Genomic DNA, 24,989 nt, shown 5'->3' on the forward strand with positions numbered 1-24,989 from the left:
AAAATTAACTTTGTATAGATATGTAGCTCTGTTCATATAATAGATTTCCTCAATTTGTGCCATCCTCTATATGTGCACAGTATTTGCTTTCACTTGCCTTCAGGCTTCCACCTTAAATCATGTGCTTTTTTACAGTGTGCAAATGAGCATTCAACAACCCTTCACAGACAGTAGTTCAACACGCCTTCCTATCCTGTACAGTACAATTAACACTTTGAGATTAGGCACAGGAAGTGGGTGAGAAATATGGTAAGTGTGAGAGAAAGTAAGTATCTATAGGAAATACATTTTAAGTGTTGGAAAAGATTAATTTCCAAAATTATACTTCACTTCTTCTCACATAATAACTTCATTCTCATACTGAAAGAGTGAATGGACCAATGCACAGGTTACTTCGACGATTCCTCTTTGGAAGTCGCTTGAAGAAACCAGTTGAGTGTGACAACCTATACCATGAAAATATAGGAAAACACCCCTGGGAGACCATACCTCGTCTGTATCAGGGTGTACTCTTCACCTGCATTGAAGATTTGTGGTGCCAAGCTGGGAGAAAAGGAAGTAAGTCCAATAGAAAAATGAATGTTCTTGATGAAGTAGAGTGGTTAGGGCATGTCAGACTCTAGCTGGTGCAACTCTAATGCAAAACTAGGTGGCATCTACAGTATGAGGAAAGACCCAACTTTCTTCACCTTAATACCAGGAAGTAGAAGGGAGAAGCAACTTCCATTCTGGTAATCTAAGTAGAGCATATGTGTATACCTAGTACACAACCAATATCAGGCCACCAAGAAACTGAACATCTGGGTGATGGTAGAAAGGGGAGAACAAATATGGTGGGTCAGCTTCAGTCAAAATTTAAGACTTTTTTCATTTGATCCATGGTAGGAGGGAAGTTCTTACCAACTACATGTGTGAGGATTTATGTTGGCTGGTCCTGTGCCAATCCAACACCAGACTGCTTGGTAGTTGACATAGAGGCAGCAGTAAGATTGGGAAAGGCCAGCTGAAGAGGTGAACTGCATATGGTGGACTTACCTAGAAACCAAGTTGCATTAGGAATTTTTCATCCAATCTGTGGTAGGAGGGAGAGTACACACTATTTACATCAACACACCACTGCCCTATTCTCAGTGGAAGGGGTCAAACTTAGGAGGAAACCTTTATGGCCTACCACCCCAGCAGCTAGGAACTGATAAGTGAGAATGACTCCCATACTTCATTAGAAAAAGGGTGGGAGAATACAGTCTGGAGGAATGGAACACCTTAAAACTGTGCAGTGGATGACCATAAAACCCATATTTTTAAAAGCAGACCTGACCCCATTTATTCAACTTGGGCAAGAGGGATGGGTAGCAATACAATCTATAAATTGCTTTACTCATGATACTCCATGAGTTGGTAAGGTCTGAAACAGACCTTATTTATGAAGAAATATACTACAAGAAAAACATTATGAATCATATAGAACATTCCACCTCATCAGTGAACTTTACAGATCTTTAAATCCACAGCATATGGCATTTAAGTTGGAAAGCATCACTTGTCATTCAGTGGGAACTTGATATGTAGAAATTGATCACTGTAAAGAATACAAATAACTTCTCCATTCAAAGCCAGTAAAAAGTTAGAATAATGATGGAAAGAAGTCAATATCCCAAAAAATGAGAGAGAACCAGATAATGAAGATAACACGTGATAAATGTACACAGGGTAGTCCACATGCCAGCCAACATTAACTCCTCCAATGGATGATGGAGGTGAGCAGCCAGAGACAGAGTAAAGTATTGGATTTGGTGAAAAGACACCTGAAAGAGTCGATGTGAATCTACACAATGTAGCACAAGTTAGATGGAGGAGTTACAATAATGCACCTCAATGGTAATGGGACAAATACTTTGGAGATTTGAGAAATTCCTAAGGATAAATAAACAAGAACATGAACCATGAAATGCAGTAGTGTAGGCCAAATAATAATGAACCACACTGATGAAATAAAGAAAATAAACTGGAATAGAATGAGAAATGGAAATAAAAAAATATGAGAAGCAGCAATGATATACACATTTCCTATAACCAGAAGCAAAAGTAAGAAATAAGTTCAGAGAGGGTAAGGGTGTGGTGTACAGCATTAAGCTACCAATCAGGAATAACTGTAAGATAATGAGAATGAAAGTAGCAACAACGATGAACAATCATCACACAGGTAGAAGACGAGAATACACGACAATATTGAGAAACTTGAAAACATTACTTAAAGCTGCCCAGTAACCAGCAATGGTCGAATGTGGTAAGCCTTAGTCAAACAACCAACGAAAAACTCTGAAAGATGGGAGATAAGAAGATAGGAAGAAGAAAAAACATGATGCACAGATATTGAGAAACTTGAAAACATTACTTAAAGCTGCCCAGTAACCAGCAATGGTCGAATGTGGTAAGCCTTAGTCAAACAACCAACGAAAAACTCTGAAAGATGGGAGATAAGAAGATAGGAAGAAGAAAAAACATGATGCACAGACCAACTATGGAATGTGCACATTTTGATGGACAGAGAAGGAGAGGAAAAATGAAATGATCAAAAATGAAGTAAGGCCAAACATGAAGAGAGTCTGAAATGTTTTGAGAGGGACCAGATAAAACCTACTTGCAAAGTCGGAGTGACAACACTACCAGATGGGAGAGGAAGGAGCAGAAAAAGACTGAAGAAGTTGCAATAAAGGAAATGGTGGCTGAGTTGGCCAGTAGAGAATTGTAAAGAGACTCAACATGAAATGTCCTGAATGAGGGAAAACACACAAGAGAAAAGATGAATAGAAGGTAGGCATGGACAAAATATCTGCCCAGTTCTTACTTATGTGTGCATTGGATTCTTTACAGTAGGTGTCACAAAACAAATTGTTCTTTTCTACTCTGTTATTAGAACAGAGTCATTGTTAAATTAATTTACTTTACCCCTGGGTTATCACAGTTTTATCCAGAATTTTAAATAATTATCTTTTACATCAAAGTCCACATAGTCCAGTTATTTTAGAACCCAATTTACAAGACGAATTATTCTTTTCTTCTCTGTTATTACAATACAATCTGTGATGAATACAATTTAAAAGTCACCACTATAAACACTTTAGATCTATTTGACTATATGTTACTAGCTTTATCTTACTTTTACTATCTCTAACTTACCTGCACTATCTTGGCTGCTTATATATATATTACCCAACTGAAGCCTAGAACTTTCTACAGACTATAAGGCATTTTGTTGTATAAATATTCACTTAAATCAATGACAAGATTGCAGAAGATTCATGAAACATAATGTTAGTTCACAAAAACTGAATTACTCAATAAATATTTCACTTTTCAGGACAAACTCAGTCTCTGATTCCAACCTCATAGCCATTTTGTACTTGTTATAGCTTTCGTTTTATTACTTTTAAATTAGTAAGTGTATATTTACAAAATTTGGCAAATTATGTGTAAACATTACAAGGCTATCATATGCAAATATCAGACTTTTTATTAAGTCTTAAGGTCTTCTCGTACCTTTTTATTTGTTACCTATGCAAAATGCAAAGTAATTTTCATTTTAAGATTAAAGATACTTTTACGCATCAGAAAATTTTCAACTTTCACAAGCAAGATTCTTATAATGTCCAGATAGTTTTATTAAACATTTCTTAAGAAAAACTTCATATTTTATGGTATTTTCACTAATAAATCTCTTATATGGATTCAGTCAATTTGACCAATCTCTTAGCAACGACATAAAATTTAAAAAATTATGCTTTTTTCGTTTTAGAATGACAACAGATTATAAAACAAAAGCATAAATAGCTTAAATCTCATAACATTAAATATTTATATGTTTTTATTATTTTTATTAACCTTTCAGCCATGTCTGGCTAACAAAACAGTTTGTTTGTTTATGAATTTTGTGCAAAGCTACAAGAGGACTATCTGCACTAGTCATCCCTAATTTAGTAATGTAAGATTAGAGGAAGACAGCTAGTCATCAACACCCACTGCCAACTTTTTGGCTACTCTTTTGTCAATGAATAGTAGAATTGACTGTCACATTATAACTCCCCATGGCTGAAAGGACAAGCAACTTTGGTGTTATGGTGATAACAATAATACAAAAGTTACAATGATGCTGAGGATGTGCACTCATGTTACCATATCCAATAACAGTATAAAACTTGTCTTTAGTTTTTACATGGTGACCTAACTATGTTTTATTATAGTGGACTAGTATTTGGTAAAATCAGTCATATTTCAATTATTATAAACTGTATATATGTAAAGATTATTACTATTTAACAACAACTTCTCAAACTTATTTTCCAAAAACATGTAACCTTAAATAAAGAAATAAAGCACACAATTATCTCTTCTACTTACAACTTTTGTATTCCTTACTGCTTGTCTTAGCTTGCTAAGCCTTTAGAAATTTCTCATGTGGAGGATGTGAAACAAAATAATTTTTAGGCTTTACATATATATAGTGGAATAATTACAAAATCATAAACAACTTCATTGATACAACAGAATTTCATTATAAGTTATCAAATTTAATAACTAAACTGTATTTGTATCTGAAACAAAAATATCAAATCACGAACAGACTAAATATTCAACTCACCAGTACAAAGTTTTGTCACAAAAAAGAGAATGTCATTATATTTGAAAATGGATGAGAATGTTGCCAAGGGGACATTCTGAGCTTCCAATTAGTTATTCACATGCCATATATAGAAGTGTATATAAAGATTCATCTACAAAAAAGGAAAAAGGTGAGCATGGAGGGGCACTGTATTTGATTCAGTAAATATAGTGATACCTCAGCAAATATAAAATATAAAAGGTTTTTATTTTATCTTCTAGCTTATTCATGTCGGTAATTTACGTTCCTAATTCATACAAAACTACAGACTTTGTATTTTCACATAACAAACATCTAATTTGAACCATTGCTCCATTCAACATACCATGACACACACAAATCGATATTTAAGTGTTTGTTCAATATTTATTTTTAAGTTACGAAAGAGTTGTAAACAGTTACATTAGCAAATTTAGCATAACTATCGCTTCTACAAATTAACTTACTTTAAGCTGACACAGTATAAACTAAATAATACCCTGATATCAGACTTAAAATGACCAATCATGGGCATCTAAAGGTTTCAAACCAGGTTGACTGAAAGCACCAATAGCAAGACCTTGGGGAACAAAAACAAAATAACTGAAAAGGAAAAGCAGGGTATTCAAATTAATGACAAAATTATCTCAAAAAAAAGCACCCAAAAAAACAGCACAGTCACTTGAACATCAGACGAATGAAAGACCAATCAGGAGTTAGTATCTTGCCTTAAGAAATAATCAGTAACAAACTTCAAGGAAGAGAACAAATTTTTAGACATACATCTAAAAAACTGGTTCAGAAAAAAACAGGCTGAGAGTGTGGAACAAAGAGAATCAGAATGAATGTCCCTCTGGCAACTGATAAAGGAAACAGAACTGACTATATGCACCATTACTAGATATCCAGGAGCAATCATACAAAATGATCAAAAACTCGACACACAACCAAAGGTTCTATGAGATGGATATAAAGGGATATGTCGTGGTACCACTGATCAAATTCACAAGAGAATCGAGGCGCGTTCCCGCCATCTCGTGAAGTAGGGACCTGGAAACAGAAGGATATACAGAGGAGAGAAAAAAAGGAATACCCTCTTTGGTGATGATTTTTTTATGTAATCATCAAATACAGTATTTGAGTAAGGATGGAGAATGATGGAAGATCTCAAGTAATTGCAGAATCCATTATACATGTCACAAATGAGTATGGTTCAAAGGGTACAGGATTCCATGGAAGATCATGTCCCCAAAAGACAGAAACCCTCTATTTTTTGAGACAAGGAGAGAATATAGCATGGGAAAGTAATTACTTAATGTCTCTCAAAAGGAGAAGGCTGGGACCTGTGGAAATGGAAACTAAAAAATATCACCCAAATAAATGAGAAACTAAATGAGTGTGTAATGTGATTTTTACAAGTTGAATAATTTTTCCAGATGCACCTTATCCTGAAGGAGAGGAAAATGGCTCTAGGAGGCTTGTTTGGATGGGTACAAATAAGAAAATAAGTGACTAAGATGCCCATTTCAGTAATCACAAAACCTCGGGCAAAAGACCACCAAAAGGTGAGTTGGTTGGTTGCTTTGGTGTTTTATGGTGCAAAGCAACTGGGCTATCTCTGCCAAAGTGCAGTAAAAAAGTTAAAATTAAAGTAAAACAATTAAAATTCATAAAAGGAAATTAAGGTAAAACAAAATAATGTTTAATTTTTGAATTAAAAACATAAATAGCATTATATCCAATTTTTACATGTAGTCTACTGTGGTAAGACTCGTAAGAGTAAACCTACAGTAATACAACTTGTAAAGGACTTTCTGCAGCTTAATTGTAATTATCATAACTCGCCAGGATGACTAATGGGTAAGTTCAAAAATCAGCATTAGTTACCTGAAGTTGAACTTTCCAGTCCTAGTTTTGTGTTATTTGACGTTACAGCCATTTTCAGAAAGTAAAGTAATACAAGTTTTAAAAGACTTGTAGCAAAATTTTGATTATTATAACTTGCCAGGATACTAACATGTAGTACAAACAGCAGCGTTAGTCACCTGAAGTTGGCCTTTCCAGTCCTGGTTTCGAGTTATTTGACATTACGGCCATTTTCTAATTTGAAACCAAACTAGATGTACATTGATTCTTGAAAGGGAATCACATTAAAAATGGTCTAATGCATAAATTCAAAAACTTAAATAACATTAAAAAGATTAATAGCCTATAAAAACTTAAAAAAACATGTCTAAGGTGGACATTGTCACCATTGTCAATAACACTGTCTGATGTTACGGATAAACTTTGGGACAAAACATGTTTAAAATGGTGCTGTCCTTGAGAGTTGTAGCAACAGCAAGATAGTAAAATGTGGCTTTTGTGGCCTGAGTGTTATACAGACAACACCTTGGAGCATCAGTCACAGATAAAAGAAAACGATGAATTAAAACTGTGACCAATGTATAGTCTACTTAAAACAACTTCCTCTTTCCAATCCTTACAGAAGCAAAACAGCCAAAGTCCAATAGAGGGTTTTATATGGAAAAGCTTCCTTTCACGTTCCTCACTCCAAGTCGACTGTCAACTGGCATGGAGCCGAGTCTTGAATACAGGAGATTTAACTGCAGTGTCGGCGAGTCCGTTCTCGCGAATACTAACGTAGCCTGGTATCCAGAAAAACTGGATAGAAGAAGATGTTAAGGAGAAATGGGCCAGTCAGTTTTGAATATCGGCGAGAACAGGGTGAGAATTAACATGATGCAATTGCAGGTCTGGTAGAGAACTAAGTGAGTTAGTATAAATAGTGCAACCTGAGTAGAGCTTAGCTTCTATGTGATCCAGGGCAAAAGAAATGGTGTACGATTCAGCAGTTAACACAGAAGCTGTAGAGGGGATTCTGCGTGCAACCACCAAACCACAAGAAACCATGAAAGAGCCCACAGAGTCACCTCATTTCGAACCATCTGTGTAAATAGGAATGAAAGGATGGTTCAAAACATGTTCAGCAAATAACAGACAGTATTTACAATCAGGAAAGTCTGCTTTTCTCAGATGACTTAAAGATAGGTCACACTTGAAGACTGTAATGAGCCATAGTGGGATGGGCTGACCAGTGGATACAGCAATGTTATTCAAGGACAGACCCAATTCACCCAACTGTGCCTGAATATAAAGGCCAAAAGAAGCAATGGCAGATCATCTGTTCTGAAAAAGCATGGCCCACTGAGGAAGAAAAACACAACCCCAGGTGGGATGCTTTGGTAAGGAATGAAGTTTTGAAGCATATACTAAAGACAGTTACAAATGGTGGAGGTGCAGAGGAGGTTCACGAGACTCTGTGTATAAGCTCTGAACTGGAGAAGTGTGGAAAGCCCCAATGCAAAGCCGAAGTCCCTGATGATGAATGGGACCCAGCATGCTCAACGCCAAGGTCCTGGCAGAGCCATAGATCAATTTCGATCAAATAAGAGCATGATATATCTTTAGCTCAGTAGTGGAAGAGAGGACATGGAGAATGTTCAGCTCTCTTGAACATTTTACCCATAGCTGCTTGAGATGTGGTATAATGGTCAGCTTACAGTAAAAAATAAGCCCCAAGAACTTTGTCTCAGGATCCATATCTTCACCGATACGGAATTCAGGATGAGGGGGAATAACCCGTTGGTGGCAAATGTGCATGCAAACGGTTATAGAGAAAGAGAAGTTAAAACCATTTGCTGTGGTCCACTTCACTAAACAAATAAGAGCAGTCTGTAGCTGTCACTCAATACATCTCATATGCAATGACTGACATGAGATGTGAAAGTCGTCAACACAGACCCTGCTTGCAACAGTAAGATGGCATTCAGCTTTACAATGAAAAGTGTGACACTCAAAACACAGCCATGAAAAGAACGGGAAAGTGTCGAATACACACAAACTTAGAATCACCTGTCCATTAAAAACATTTCAATAAAAATATGGAAATGGCCAGGTAACCCATTTAAATGAAAGTCTCGCAAAATGCCATACCTCCATGCTGTATCATAAGCCTTCTCAATGCTAAAGTATATTGATATAAGATGTTGTTTGAGAAAGGCTTCTCTGATTGACGCTTCAAGTCAAATCCGTTGGTCCATGGTGGAGTGCTGTTGTCGGAACCCACACTGGGTGGGTGAAAGGAGGTTGTTTGATTCAAAGAACCAAACAAGACGAGCATTAACCATCCTCTCTAAGGTCTTACAGAGACAGATGGTCAAAACAATTGGACAGTAGTTTGAAGGAATCTTGGAATCCTTGCCAAACTTAGAGAAAGGTAGGACACTAGCCTGGCACCAAGCATTAGAAAAAACATTTTTTTGCCACATCCAGTTAAAAACAATCAGAAGAATAGGAAGAGAAGCAGGAAATAGATGGAATAGCATTTCGTAGTTACATCATCAGGTTCGACTGATGTACCACCAAACCAATGAAGAACCAGTTTGAGTTCCACCAGTGTAAGTGTACGATTAGTCACAAAGACAATCAGCTTAAAAGAAAAAGATAATTGCTCTGCCCGAGTCTTGATGGCTAAGAAGGTGGAGAATGAAGCAGAAGTGCTAGATACATGGCAAAAGCTTTCACCTAGAGTATCAGCTACTTCCTGGCCATCAGAGAGAAAGATCAAAAGGGGACAGAATTATATTGCTTACTGACCTTTCAAATCTTGTCCCATATGATTTTGGAGCTGGTGGTAGAAGATATATTGGTTGAGAACTTAATGCAAAAGTCCTTCTGGCTTTGACGTCTTATACACCAAGCATGTGCACGGATCTGCTGGTAAGCAATGAAAAGCATCCCAGGCCTGTTTTAGAGCCTTCCATGTCATGTGGCAGACAGGATTTCACCATCAATAAGGATATCGTGGAAAATGTGCCAAGGTTTTAGGAATACACTGAGTAACTGCCTGTATAATACAGTCAGATACTGCTGCCACAAAGTCGTCTATTGATGATTTACAGACGATGGCAGGATCAAGTTCTACGGGAGCAGTGAAATGAGGGCCAGTTTGCTTGATCCAGCTTGCAGTGGGTCACGCGGGTCGGTGGCATTGACCACGGCCAGTATCTTTCAAAATTATCGGAAAATGATCGCTGGCTCGTGGATTATTGTCAACCCTCCATGAAAAGTGGGAGAATAGTTAAGGGGAGCAAATTGAGAGATCAATAGGAGTAAAGGACTGACTAGGTGCATGAAAATAAGGATAAGAACCAGTAATGAAAAGAGAAAGTATGCTCTGCAGAGCGACTCCTCCCATCAATAACAGCACTTCCCCAGAGAGGATGATGTCCTTTAAAGTCCCCCATGATTTAAAAAAGGAGATGATAATTGTTCAATGACAGCATCAAGGTTTGATTGATCATATGTCTCTCCAGGCGATAGGTAAAGAGAACAAACAGTGATGGTATGACCCAAGGAAACACAGATGGCTATGGCCTCCAAGGGTGTGTTGAATGACAAAGACAGGGTGGACATATGGTGATCAACCAACAGTGCTACCTCTCCATGTACTCGTCCATCACACGGCCTGTCATTTCTGTACAGAGAAAACTGCCAAAAGGTGACTGTATCGGCAGGTTTCAGAAATTTTTCCTGTAAGGAAAGACATACAGGATGTCGAGAAGCAATCAGTGCTTTGATGTCATCCAGATTAGAACGTAAACCTCGACAGTTCCATTATATCAGGGTGGCCATTTTTATTTACGTGTAGGCGAACTGGGCGGAGAACCCTTCAGTTTACAACCACGTCTTTATTCTTTATTGTCGTTATTCGAGGAAGGTGTGTTGACCTTTATGGATTCTGCCCTGGTCGATTGGGCATGTCTTTGTTGTTCAAAGAGGGTTCCAGCGACTAAAGACGTGAACAAATGATCGTTTTGTATCTTGGGGTGAGAGAAAATGTACCCGAGTAAATGCCCTTACCCGGAACTAAAGGAAGTGGATTTTGGAGTTTGCTGAAATGTATGTTAAGGACAGAGATGGGTGTTGATGTTGATTCATCAACTCTTTTAACCATGGAGGTCAAAAGACTTTTCTTTGGTTTGAGAATGATTTTTGGAGGCACAGAGAGATCCATCTGCACTCCCACTGTAATAGTAGAACGAATTGCATCAGCATATGTCCGAGATGAAGTGATAGATAGCAACTTTCGAGCCTCAGGGTAAGTAATGTTTTGAATCATCTTCAAATGCTGCACCTCTTTTCATCCAACCATTTAGTTTTAGAACAAAAACAAAAGCAGGACGAGTGAGAGAATTACAACTGACGCAATGAGGGTCCATTTCACACTCACAGGCATTGTGGTTCTTAACAGTGCATAAAATACACATCAAGGAACCACAACATGATGTCTTCAAGTGACCAGACTGCTGGCACTGGAGACATCTGAGAGGGTTTGAAATGTATGGCCATACCTTACAATTATAATAGCCTGTCTTGATGGCGGCAGGTGGACGCCATGATGTAAATGTAAGAATGAGGATATTGGTTGGAATCATAATTCCATCTTTGTAAGTGGAGATACACCTCACCAGAGAAATTCCTTGGGTGAAGCAACTTGCGAGAATCTCTGACTCGGGAATGTTCTTCAAATCTTTCTCAACAATAACTCCTCATAACGAATTCAAAGTAGCATGAGGCATGACCTCAATAGGTATATCTCCAGTCGCCTTTGATTGCAAGAGGAGTTCACTGTGTTGAGATGTGAACAGATGTTACAGATGTTGAAGATTGCCACTCAGAATCTTCAAGATGTGGTTGTTTACCTATGGAATGTTTTACACTATTTTATTTAAGTTTTTATTTGGAGAATCCATAATAAAAAAAGAATATTTCAGTGTACACTGACCCACCCACCATGAAGCCCTATGAGGGGATGCATCACAATGCCAAACAAGGACATTGCAGCAACTCCAGGGTTTCATGAGCACTATACCCAAACACCAGAATCAGATACTATGTCCAGAACACCTGCTGAGAACATCCAACACTGGTACTTGGTTGACCCTAGCCCAAGTGGACCAACCAATTGACTCTAAGGCCAAAGTGGTGTGTCAGGGTTGGACCTCTCAACCACCAGGATCCTCTCCTCCCCTTCATGGGTTACCACGCACAGCAAACACGTGACTGGATGTTCTTTCAGTTTTCCTCTTGTATGTCCCCTCACCACGTACAGGAATCCCCACTGAGGGAGCCAAAAGGTGAGAAACTTCCAATAGGAAATTGAGGGAGGATAAGAAACTGACTGAAATAAGAAAGGTCTAAAGAAAAGGCACCTATCGATAGATTTCCTGGGAACCACAAAAATTGAAATAAAATATTGGAAAACGATAAGAAACCTATCCAACAGTGACTTTAGCTATTAGGATCAACTCTGCCATGAACTGATGTTCATAAGAAACAAGATCCCATGTAGGAGAGAAATTAAATGGAACAAAAGACAGTGAATGAAGAGAGTAAAACGTCGAATAATACTCCTTAACAGAGTTACCAGTACCTTATAACTGGCTGCAGATAGAGGATAAAATGAAACAGAACCAACTGATCTCGAGCTTATACTGACAGCACCAAAGTATATAAGCAACAGGAGGATGAATGGGAAAAAGAAGTAGGAAAACGTGATAGAGAGAAAAGTGGAAGATTTGAAAGAGAGAGAGGCAAAAAAGAAGCACACGAGAGATGATAAACCACAAAATATAAGGAATAACAATGACATGTGGTCTCAACATATGACACTAGAGAAACAGTCACACAAGTAAAATCACAAATGCAAATGAAAGAAGCCAGATGAAGGTATATGAGATAAAATAGAGGCATAAACAACAGAGTAACAAAGGTATCATGCCACAAGAAACTTGAGCAACATATCAACAAAACATGATCCGATAAGGCCAAGGAAATTAAACACACCACTGCAAAAGATAAGTGAATAAACATCTGCTAAAATCCCCACAAAGAAATGGTGGACAACCATGGGAGAAGGTAAATGGAGGAAAAAACAACAAAATAAGTAGTTTGTGTGAGAAGAAGGTAGGGAACCTAGGCCTGAGAAAAGATAAACAAAAGATAGAGGATCTGACCCCTAAATATGAAGAAAATACTCCAGAGTTTAAAATTTGATGAAAACCAACACAGCAAAAAGTCATGCCTTACTATATGAGGTAACAAAGGAAAGAGGATGAGGCATTTATGTCCCAAAGTAGTGGTAAAAGTAATTGAATATGGCCTTGATATACGAAACAACTGCAGACATGACTGAATCTATCATAACTAGATGTTTACAAATCATCATGAGAAAATAGTCCTTAAACTTGATGTATTACCAAGACTAACAACACCAAAATCTATAAGCAGTAGGAAGACAAATAGGAACAGAGGGGTGGGAAGAAGTGACAGAATTCCTAAATTATCAACGAGGTTGCAGCAAAATGAAGACATCATCGGTATAATATTTGACAAAGGTAAGTGTTAGAAAAAACAACAACAAGAAAATCCCCTCTGTCACGAACGAGAACTATAGGTGAAGTATATCAGGGACAAACAAAAGCACAAGCAACACGAATCACTCCACAAAATCCAACTGCACTTCTCTTAACATATGAAGACAAACCCAAAGCCAATGTAATTGTTAGCCTAAAGAGAACAAAATCGTGTTATTTCACACTAGACAAAGTGAAAGCTATTAATACTTATGAAAAAATAATGTGGAAACAAAATACCGTAAAATCTACAGATGCAGAAAATGTTGGAAAGTAAAAATCCAAAATTAAATATGTCCATAACAGGTAATGTCTTTGTCGATACTTCCAATAGAAAACGTTTATATCTGAAAATTAAATAAGCGAAAAAGTTCATTACAGGCAAATGTGATAATTTTTCTAAACTAAAAATGTATTTCTGTTGATTAATTTCCTCTGTTCACAAGATTAATTTTCCCGTTTTGTTCTTCTCGTATATGCGAACTTTTTATAATGCATCCCACAACCCTTCTGCATCCTCCCTATTGGTGGCTAACGAAAAGCACGAGTCCATCAAAGGTGACAGAAAGATACGAGAGAAATGGGAGAAGAAATGCTGTATTTGTTATAAAAGAGGGCAAATCTGTAATGAACAAGCTACAGCAAAAATCTCAATATGAATAAGCTGGAGCTACCTATGTAGATAGTGCTGGCAAGAAACAAGAAACGAGTGGCTATCACCATGGATGCTGCTGCCGAAAGAAACATAAAAGAAACAATCCATCAGATTCACCACAAGTTGTATTTCCATGATTAGCCAGTGCATAATTGATGGTCAACTCGAGTTAGCAATGGATCAACAATGCCAGTAGGTGAAAGCTTTGTCGGGAACAGAGAAGCAAAGGTCCTACAAAACAATAGGTGCAGTAATGTAGCAGTGAGAACCTACCTTGGATCTGATGATTATACATCATTAGGATCAAGTGGTATACAAAAAACTTATATCCCACCTGTAAATCTGGTGAAACGTTGTGAATAAAATAAACAAGGTTTTTGCTGTGTACAATTGATAAAAACGTGTGTGGATTTTAAAAACACTTTTTCTAAAGCAAAATGGCCTGGCATGGCCTAGCGCGTTAAGGCGTGCACTTCGTAATCTGAGGGTCGCGGGTTCGCGCCCGAGTCGCGCCAAACATGCTCGCCCTCCCAGCCGTGGGGGGCGTTATAATGTGACGATCAATCCCACTTTTCGTTGGTAAAAGAGTAGCCCAAGAGTTGGCGGTGGGTGGTGATGACTAGCTGCCTTCCCTCTAGTCTTACACTGCTAAATTAGGGACGGCTAGCACAGATAGCCCTCGAGTAGCTTTGTGCGAAATTCCAAAACAAACAAACAAACAAACAATCTAAAGCATAATACTATATTTATATATTACGTCTTGTGCGCTTCACAATTACATGTTTAAGAAATAAAACTAAATGCACATTTAACTTTTCATACCCAAAAAAATAACAAATGAAATATATATGACTAAATATACAAACGTTTACTTATAATATCTAAACTTTACATCTAATTTTAAATCTCTATGTCTTACACGCACCACAAATCAAGATACGCTGTAATGAGATTTCTTGAGCTTTGTGGAAGGCACTGCGCAGTTAAATTTTCATGTTTGGCTCTCAATACGTTTCCCTTGACAACTGACGTCACTAAAAACAAAAACAAAGCAGGGGCTGAAAGAGCCAGCTGTTGTGACGTTTAACTCGCAGTAACGCAGAGTTGTAGATTTATCTGGTTTATATTATTGTTCTATAGGCACAATACTTATTTTATATCGTTTAAATAGAAAGTATTGCGTACATCTCATCTTCAGCAAGGCCTCATATTCTGTGAAACTTTCATTATAGTAACATTAATATACTTTAAGTTTGACAGAGGTAAGTTATATGTTTTTACATGTGTGTTATTGTGACGGTTATTTTAATATGTGGAAGAAAATGAACAAGGTGAAACAAGTTTATTGACGAACGTTTCACCTTGTTCATTTTTTTTCCACATTTAGTAATTTCCTCGCCTACGCAACTCATATATTTTCGAAATATGTCGGTTGCATATTAACAAGTCAGAGTAAACTTTGTATTTAAGTAAATTAAGATTGTATTTAAATCAGTGCTACTAAATATTTCGTGAACTTCATCTGGGAAACTATACGAGCTTTATAAAATACAAAGTTAGGCACCCATCATACTTCCAGGAGCATAAGGATTGAATGTAGGACTTGAACTACCTTATTTCACATTACAATTTACATAAATGGTGTTTCAATTACTTTATTATATCTACTAATCCCTCAAACGTAGTCCTCCAACTTTATGAGGGTTTGACCCTGCGTTTCGGTTGTCATTTTTCCTGGCAAAAAGGTGAAACTTTGTCATTTTTAATGAATAAACTCAAAATTTCCAAGAACAACAACAAAAAATTGAGGAGTAAAAACTGGTTCACAACTGTAAAGGTATTAGCTAAACATATTCTTGCTGTGGGCATGGCTCAGGGTGGGTTGGGCTAGGTAATTACAGCCCTATGGCATGCCCCTTGGTTTGATGTATTATCATATTAAGTTTGGTTAGGCCTAATCCAAAAACAATATAGTAGTTAGTAAACAAACATTTTAATTTTATAGGCTCAGATGAGGTGTGGTAACAGAGGTCTGAATTTGCTACATTGAAATTGATTACTGAGTTACTGATTATTACTCAATTTGTTGTAATTTTACTTACGATTTCTGAATATGGAGTTTGTTTTTTAATGCTGAAGACAAAAGAATATGCCAAAGTAGGAGATAAAATTTGCAAATAATTATTTGGTGTTATTTTTACAGTTAGACTAATTTTGGGAGGAATGTAAACTTATCAGATAAACTTTTACAAGAACCAAAATGAATTTGTTAATTATCATTAAGGGGAAAAAAAATCTGCATTATTGTTTTTAACCAAATAATTTAAAAGAACCTCCTCAAAATAAAAAATTGTTAGAACAATATTACCGTATTTTATGTCTTGTAAGATGTTACATTGTGGAAGATGCACCCTAATTTTGGAAAGAAAATTCTAAGAAGAAAATATTTTCACTCAGCAACCAACACCTTTTTCTCAACCTACTGAGTAAAAACAGTCAAATACATCACATTCTTCACCATATATCAACAATATTAGTTAAATTGAATGTTTTATGCTATTGAAAATACTTGTAATTGGTAAGTACTGAGATTACAATCTGTATGAGAGGCTGTTTTGAGTAGACCCTAAACTAACCTCTTCCCTTAACCCATTACTTTTGTCTTGGAAGATACATGGGGATTTTGCAAAGTATTTGTAAAGAAAAAGTGCATCTCACAAGGAATAAAATATGGTACATATTACAAATTAGATTTAGAAATAGCTATGTTGTAAAAATTGTTTTTGAATTAAAGTTGCATTCCCAGACAAGACTATTATGACACATTTGATTGTTGTAATGATATACACACACATAAAAGTGTAGTATTTTCTAAGAACATAAATGATTGCAGTTATAAAATACAAACTGTGTTTATTTGAATATGTTTTTTGTTGTGAAATTTCATTTTTATAACATGCATGTGTAAATCACACTTATATCTAAATTTTACATCAGTTTCAATTCAAGGGCATAGCATAAGCCAGGGGTTGGTATTGGGAGATCAAATGATTCTCCATCTGGAGATAATGACTCAATTTCTGAGACAAAAAAATCTTAACATAGCCTATATTTACTAGTTGTTACTCTCACAAAATATCATTCAGAATAAGCCAAAAACATTTGTTGGATCATACTTCAACAATCTCTTATATGTGTTCTGTAGTTAGTTACACCTACTTTTCATTTTACTTGGTATATAGTTTGTCTTGCTAATAAAGAAACAGTTTATATAAAGTAAAAGGACATTCAGTTGTAGCTATCAGTAACAAAGAAATTATAAGTAGTGTAACATACATCATTACGTACAAATTTGTTACTTTGTTTTTAAATTAGTGCATTAAGTACTAAATACAAATGAGAAATATAATAGAAACAACAAAAATAATATTCATGAAAGATTTTTGTTGCAGGGTACTGATTTTTTTAATGAACTTCCCTGCAGCTAAACCAGCCCATATCCCAGCAGTTGTAATTTACTTTAACCCTTTCGACGCATTTGGCGACCACAGTCAACTTGCAGGCTTAGCGCGGCAGGCGACCCTCCTTTATTCCTGTTATTCTTATATATTGAATTTAACATATATAGTATTAGGTACAATCACTGAACATTTCAGGGACTTTTGTTCAGTTATTGCCGAGATATCATGCTTTTAGTACTGATACCGTAATTAGTTGAAGTATCAAACATATATATTCAGCGCCATGCCAAACATTCAAAGTTGTTATTCAGTGCCGAAAGGGTTAAGTAAGCTTATTACATCCACTGACTGTTATAAGTACAAAATCATAGAAACATTTATCTGATTTAACATTGAAAAATACCTGGAAGAAATTAAAAGATAACACTGACACTTAATGTTAGTCTTTACTGATAATTTTGTGTGCAATCCTGTACATAGTACATTTCCTTTTATAAATTATACCACAAACGAGTGACACACTCCATTAATACTAAGCTGAATCCTCAAATTATTGACATTTGTAATCATGTTTTAAACAAAAAATTCAGTTTGTTTAGTTATAACCTCTATTGATGCTTATTAAGTTGAGATGAACATATTTGTGACACTATTAAAGAATAGAAATGAATTAAAAGCCTCATAACCCAAGTGCTTAGAAAGTGCTCAGGTTATAGACTTCTTGAACCTTCATGTTTTTCTAACATTATTAACAATATAAAAAATAATTATTGGAAAATTAAAATTGTGTCACATTAGATGTTTCTTCCTTGTAGATATTAGGGAATCTTTAATATTGATATTTTGACCATTGACACAGATGGGATAATTAAATAATATGGAAAAAAATTATGAAAATATAGAAACAGTAAACTTGATGACAAAGTTATTACACCTATCAAAGACATTTATTACACACAAAAACAAACAAACAGAAAAACTATTGTGCTTACTACATTTATATATTTATCAAAACAAATGTGCAAAATAAATTTAACTTAAAGTGACCAGGTATCACATAAATGGGGTAAATCATTTCACTTGTTTATAACAAACTACAGCAAGAGATTTTGTCAAAAATTAAACTTTCTTATGGTCTTCCAAAGCATAAACGTTATCGTTAATATCATAAGTTGGTATTTTGTCATTCCATTCATAAAGAGACCACTTTTAAAAGTTTAAACCTGAAACGAGTAACTGAAAGTATTTCACAGTGAAGAAAAAACAAATATAAAATTCTAACCTTTCCTTGCAAGCTAATTTTATTGAACCATACGTGATTCTAGTAACAATCTTTACATTTTTTCTATTATATTACTATCCTTACTGTAGTAAGTGTAAGAAAATTAGAAATAGTACTTCAAATAAATTTTCAATAATCTTATAAAATGTTAAAAACAATATTTTGCTAGGAGCTGAAACTTGTATCCTTTCTATCATTAAATAATTATGTCATTTATTTTTTATAATTGCAATATTAGAAATATTTTGCTTGTTCAAAATAAATTTCTTGTCTGATGTATTTTGTGGTTACTAAAACTTAATTAATATATTTACTTTCAGGAGAATATGCTATTAAAAGTACTACAAACCCAAGTAGTAAAAAATCATTTACAATTAAATGGGAATGAGTTTTTCACACAATACAAGTAACCATATATATTTTATATGAATATACATATAAAATCATAGTTGTTATACAGTGTAATAGTTAAGTTGTCTGTGTATCCAAAATAACTTTGTGCAGTGTATTAACAGTTCATTGTAATTCTGAGCTTAATAGATTTGAACATGTTTGTTGTTCAAACTAAGATGAAAATACATAGTTTGTTCAGCAATACAAACATTGTAAAGTAGCTCTGCTTGTGATCCATATTTTTTAAAATATTCAAAATAAGTATAACTTGTTTTTATACTTATATATATAATGTAAATTAATTTTGACTGCATTGATTTTGTTTTTGTAATTAATAATTTTGTAATTTTAATTTAATAGACCTAAAATTTTTGATAAAAATTGTGATAATGGCAGATGGATATTTCCACATGTATTTTGTCTACTGTGGATTAAAAATCAGAAGCTCGTAAAGTAATTCCATTTGACAGTTTAAGAGGAATTACAAAAAAATGTACATAGTTAAAGTAGTTTTTATCACAATTGATTTGTACTGCTTTGCTTTTGGTGTGTAAATTTTAATCACTTGTGAATTATTTAAGTAAGTCTTAAAAGGGTTTTTATATCAATGCTTCTGTAGAACATAACTTTCTTTTTCTTATTGTGATTATTGCTCACATTCTTTTGATGCTATTATACTGTCTGTCTAATATGACAAGTATTATATAACACAATTATATCACAATTACGGTGGAAGTCTTCATGCTATTGCTTCCATAATAGATACAAAATGAGGCAATAGCTAGGACTCATTTGTAACTTAACTGTTGGTATTTATTCCGTAATTTTTTTTATAACTGATGTTTAAAATTCCATTTAAAACATAATTTTATTTTTGGGCATGAGTATTGTTTTAAATTTCAATAAAGCTATGCCTTTTTTTTTTTTAATCTTGAGAACTATCATGGATTTAAATCTTTAAGAAAAGTTATCCAGTCAACAAATCTGTAGGTGTTTTATTGGTTTAAAAATTTTTCAGTTGCAAACATTAATATACATATTAGTATAATTTATAAGGTGTTAAATTAAACTGAAAGAAATACATTTTTCTTTTCAAATTAATGCATCACAAAAATATTGGTGGAATAAAAAACACATAATTAAATCATAAAAATTTTATTTATCACTGCTTTGAAAATAAAGTGAGACATTTATTAATGTTACTATGTATATATATATGAAATAGAGAAAAGATTAATATTAACTTTTGGTATTCTAAAAAAAAGTTTAATACAGTAATGATTTTCCAATGCTGTTTTGACCATTCATTTTGTTATAATTAAGATCTAGGCATGAAACTCAAAATGGTCTCAAAACAAACAAAAGTTGTAAAAGTCCATAAACACAGTTAATGTTTCTTTTAATACAACATTTAATGTGTATTTAGTTATAAAATGAATTATTGTTTGAATGTAAAATATATTTAAAAGAATGTGTCTGGTTCAAGCAGACGTTTATTACCAGAATAAATATTTATTTTGTTTTTATTTTAAATTACATTGTCACATGCAATCTTTGATGTTTTACTAATTGCAAAATATAAAATCTGATGTTTACATACTTTATATTATATTTATTTTCCTTTGTAAATAAAAAACAAATGAAATAGGCCAGAATAATGTAAGTTATGTACAGGATGTGTATATACATGTGTGCATGAAGTTACTGTATTATAATCCTAAATGAATGTAGTTTCATCAGCTTGGAATGATAAAGTATCATCTGTGAATATATATACAAATAGAAAAGCATGCAACTTCAGTTTGCAGTGTTAGAACTTTGTGTTGTAATTCTTTTGGGGTGCAATAGAAGTCCTGTTTTTGTTTTGCAAACTTAAATCTTAGAACAGGAGTACTTTTTTTTTAGCACCATGAATATATGTTTTCAGATAAACTACTGGTTCCAATACTTTCAAAACACCTACAGCATTGAAAAAGGAAATGAAAGAAAGATAACATTCTTACCAAGTTTCATCTGTATGTAATACAGTAAAATATTACCTGACCCACAGTGATCACACAACCTGGAATTTAAGATTTGACTGCGCATAGATGAAATTTTATTTTAACCATAAACAGATGCACACAGAACAATAAAACACATAAATCTGAAACACCTAGGTCTTTACAACCTTTGCCTAATGTGCAACATATATACATATTATAATGTGATGGAAATTTTAGTCAAGATAAAACACTACTTCCAAGAATGTTTTCATTACCAGAAATGCCCCCCGCTAGTACAGAGGTAAGTCTACGGATTTAAAACGCTAAAATCAGAGGTTCGATTCCATTCGGTGGGCTCAGCAGATAGCCCGATGTGGCTTTGCTATAAGAAAAACACATTCCCAAAAAAACAAGACATTAAAAAGTCAGTTAATTTTACAAAACAGTAAATATTAAAATTGGAAAAATACGTTTTAACTTCTCTATGTTCCTGAACCATAACTTATCGTATCCATACTTCAGATACTTGAAAGCAACAAATACGTTTTTGAAAGTTTGTTGCCGAATCATTATACTGTTTTGTCTTCACACTTACAGTTGAATAATGCCATCCGCTACATTAGTTTCATATTTGTAGATGTTATTCAGAATGTGGTAATATAACTTTGTCAGACTGGTAAGACATATATTTAAAAATTAAGCCAAAAGCTATTTTTATTCTTATCTGCTAAGCATTTGTGACCTTGTTTTTAAACAGAGGGCGAATGGTAAGAGCGGAAAAGTACCATGACATTAGCCGAGAACAGAGGTCATATCAGTAACACGGAATATAAACTCAAATTATGCAATTCTGGCACCCACTGATCGGTAACTTTTATTTACATAGAGGCAAGTTGACCCCGTTACATACGATTAATAATTTACAGTAATACAGGTATACAAAAAAGGGAGACGCAGTGTGTCATACGTAGAAGAAAGGTCTAAAAAATTTGGGGATAAGCAAAAACTACTGTTGACGAGAAGCAAAGACGACAAGGTGGTGCGTGCTTTGTTGTTTAATATAAAATATCAGCAAGTTCATTAGTCTTATTGGAAGGTTATTTTTGAGAACCAACGATCACGACCGATACTCGTGTTGTGCACGTGTAGTTAAGTTCTCAAGTCCAGACTGTTAACTTTCTTTTCTTTGTTCTGTTTGGTGACGAATAACTACAAGGCCATATTCAATATCTAAAAATATACCAACCACTGCCTAAATATTAACAGAAGTATTGTAAATTAATTTGTATTTTCACAGTGAAAGGCTTCAAGAAAAACAAAAATGAAATTAAGTGCAGCCGACAGTCTGCGCTTCGCGGTGTTCTTAATGTATTAATTGTTGTTAGAATATCCGGACTCTTTAATTAGAAATTTTTATTTACAATTTTGCGATTCCATTGTTTAAAAATATTTAATGGCTGTAACTATAAATTACATTTTTACGACCTAGGAGGTCATTACTATATATACAGTCATTCTAATCCACCCAGTAACAACGCTTGCACAGGTTTTGACCTGTTATGCTGACGTTCACCCTTGAGCATCTCGCTTCGAAGTTGCCATAACAACAGCCACTACCAATATCTGTTGTAGGGGAGCGTTACCATAGCAGTCAGCTGATGTAAGGAGATAGCTATAGGGAAAATGACTAACTATCCTTGCTCTGAGATCATTAGTCGGATTTAAGGACTACAAAACAGAAAGGAGAATATCCTGTCATAGGAGTCCTTTACGGTTGGTAAGCTTCATGAATGTTTAATTATGAAGTGATAAAACTGAACAAAAGTGGAAAAAAAATCATCACTTATAAGAATAATGCGGAATTAAATATTTCTCATTTTAGTTTTAGGGTTTGAAATGTGTTTTGAAATTGATATTTATTACTTTTTTTCAGATCTCTTACATACCTTTCCCCTTGAGGCTTTAAATGCTGGTTTGGAGTTCTAAGCACAATAACACTTAGGGATAAGTCTACTTGCAGCTTGTTTTTGTGTGTGTGTTTTCTGGAAATTAACTGCCAGGATATCATTAAATAAAATGCTGTATAGAATTTTGTGGGATAAATCAGCAGTAAGTAATTTCGCATAGAAAGCCTTAGATACGCACTGGAATTTTAAATTTTAAACAGTCTGTATATGTAAGTTAGGTCTCAGATACCCAAACCCTGGGGTACGTGGCAACGGGGACTAAATTGTTAATTTTAACCGAACTTCATCCAAAGAGTCTATGATGCACCTGTATATATTTTCGTCTGCAACATATATGTATTCTTTAATATTTTTTAACAATAAGGTAAATACATTTTTACGCGTACTTTTATATTATTTATGCAAAGATGTATAATTTTATGGAAAGTAATAATTCTTTTCGCAAATTGTGAATGTTTATACTGTTAACTATCAAACCAAAGTTTATGACGTAGGACGTGAAGCAGTTACGTTTCAGAAGTAATTCTTACTCTGCACTGTCATGCAATGAATACTGTGGTTATAAAATAATTATTTATTTTGATAGGAATTTTTCTTTTAATGTGCAGGGAATTAAGTTATTTTTTGTATTAGATAAATGCATTTTGTCTGTTTTATTTTTTCAACATTTTAGTATCTTTTTTTTTCACAAAACGCCATGATACGTAATAAAAATAAATTATTTTAATAGTTTAATGATGACAAGATACTTTCGTTAAAATTTATTGCGTGTATATCCTAGACTTACTTAATTTTTACAGTGATATATTCAGTAAACAGATGCTATGTTTAAAGGGTATTAATATAACAGATGTGAAGAAAATACTATGAAAGTTACTAGAATCAGAAAAAAATCGATAAATTAGCAGTGTCGATTTTTCTTTGTTGTTTCGTAAAAATTGCCGAGGCAGGAACGACGACTTATATTGTCATTCGGTGGATCCTAAGATGTGAAAAACAGTTTAATTTTAGTTTTTAGTTACACTGAAAGTTAGTTTGTTGAACATTACACTTTCAAAACAATTTTCAGTATTGACTGTCAATGGCAACAAACTATAATGTGCCGTGTTTTGATGCTTTGTAAGAAGACTTAGCACATCATTGCTAAGTTGTGGTAAACTACGGATTACAGTGGAGGATGGACAACGTTAAGTTTTTGTGACGTATCATTTAATTTCTGATTTCGCTCTTTCACTATTTTTTATTTTTTGAAACAGCGGCCTCCTCTGTGCAATGAAGACGTAGCATGGTATTCATAATACTTATAGAAATGTTCATTATTGTAATAAAAATATATTTTTTTTTGTAATAATGACATACTGGAGGCTGATACAGCAACTAATGGGTAGAACACGTTATATGATGGGAGATGAATTAATAATGTACCGTCAGAATTTTAAAACATATACACACTTAAAAGTAAACCTATACGGCAGGAAAGTCTTTGCCCTTTGAAGTAGGCCAAGGTCAAACATTATTTTAAATACGTACTTCTGTGTTTGTTATTTAAGGTAACCTGGGAAAAGTTCCAATGTATTCAATATAGCACTCTTGACGAACTTGTAGTATAGTGTGTATAAAAAAAAAGGTACATACAAGAATTTTAACAACTATTATTTAAAAAATCCCTCAACCAAAGAAGAAAGAAACAAGCTGATTGGTCAAATTCATTAAATAGAGTCGCATGATGGGTATATAAAATAATAATTGGTTTAATCTCCTAGTTCACAAAAGGTACGAGTGTGTCAGTAGAGTTTTGGCGTTGTGCCAGAAACAAAACACACACCGACACAGGCTACCTTACTGAACAAAGTTGTGTTAACTAGCACGCATATTTTTTTTGCTTTTGGTTTTTCAACCATCAGATGTGGGGACGAATCGTGTTAAAGCAACATGTATTTTGCTTTAACATTTAGAAACTAAAAAATAGAGGCAGTAATGGCTGTTTTATCACTATATTAACTTCCACATTTGGACAAGTAAATAATAAATCAGTTACTTTTCACTTTTTTTTCAATGAAGGACTTAGCATGTGCTACCTAAAAGCCGGAAAAAACAAACATTCAAAGTTTGTTATATACAAGAATA

The 24,989-nt window shown here is 34.4% G+C and overlaps 1 long non-coding RNA gene across 10 annotated transcripts in view; it reads right to left on the reverse strand.

The window, feature by feature from the left end:
- The window catches only part of LOC143232185 (uncharacterized), a 128,512-nt gene that overhangs the window by 69,934 nt on the left and 33,589 nt on the right, over positions 1–24,989 (reverse strand). For 3 of the 10 annotated variants that reach the window (XR_013017422.1, XR_013017421.1, XR_013017420.1), the window contains exon 4: positions 4,640–4,772. The exons of 6 other annotated variants lie outside the window; for them this stretch is intronic. This is a non-coding gene — a long non-coding RNA (uncharacterized LOC143232185). Of the gene's footprint in view, positions 1–4,639; positions 4,773–23,822; positions 23,845–24,989 lie in introns of those variants that run through there. One more of the 10 variants, XR_013017425.1, reaches the window with a different exon arrangement.

This window comes from Tachypleus tridentatus, chromosome 11, assembly GCF_004210375.1.
Source record: "Tachypleus tridentatus isolate NWPU-2018 chromosome 11, ASM421037v1, whole genome shotgun sequence".
Taxonomy (NCBI): Eukaryota; Metazoa; Arthropoda; class Merostomata; order Xiphosura; family Limulidae; genus Tachypleus; species Tachypleus tridentatus.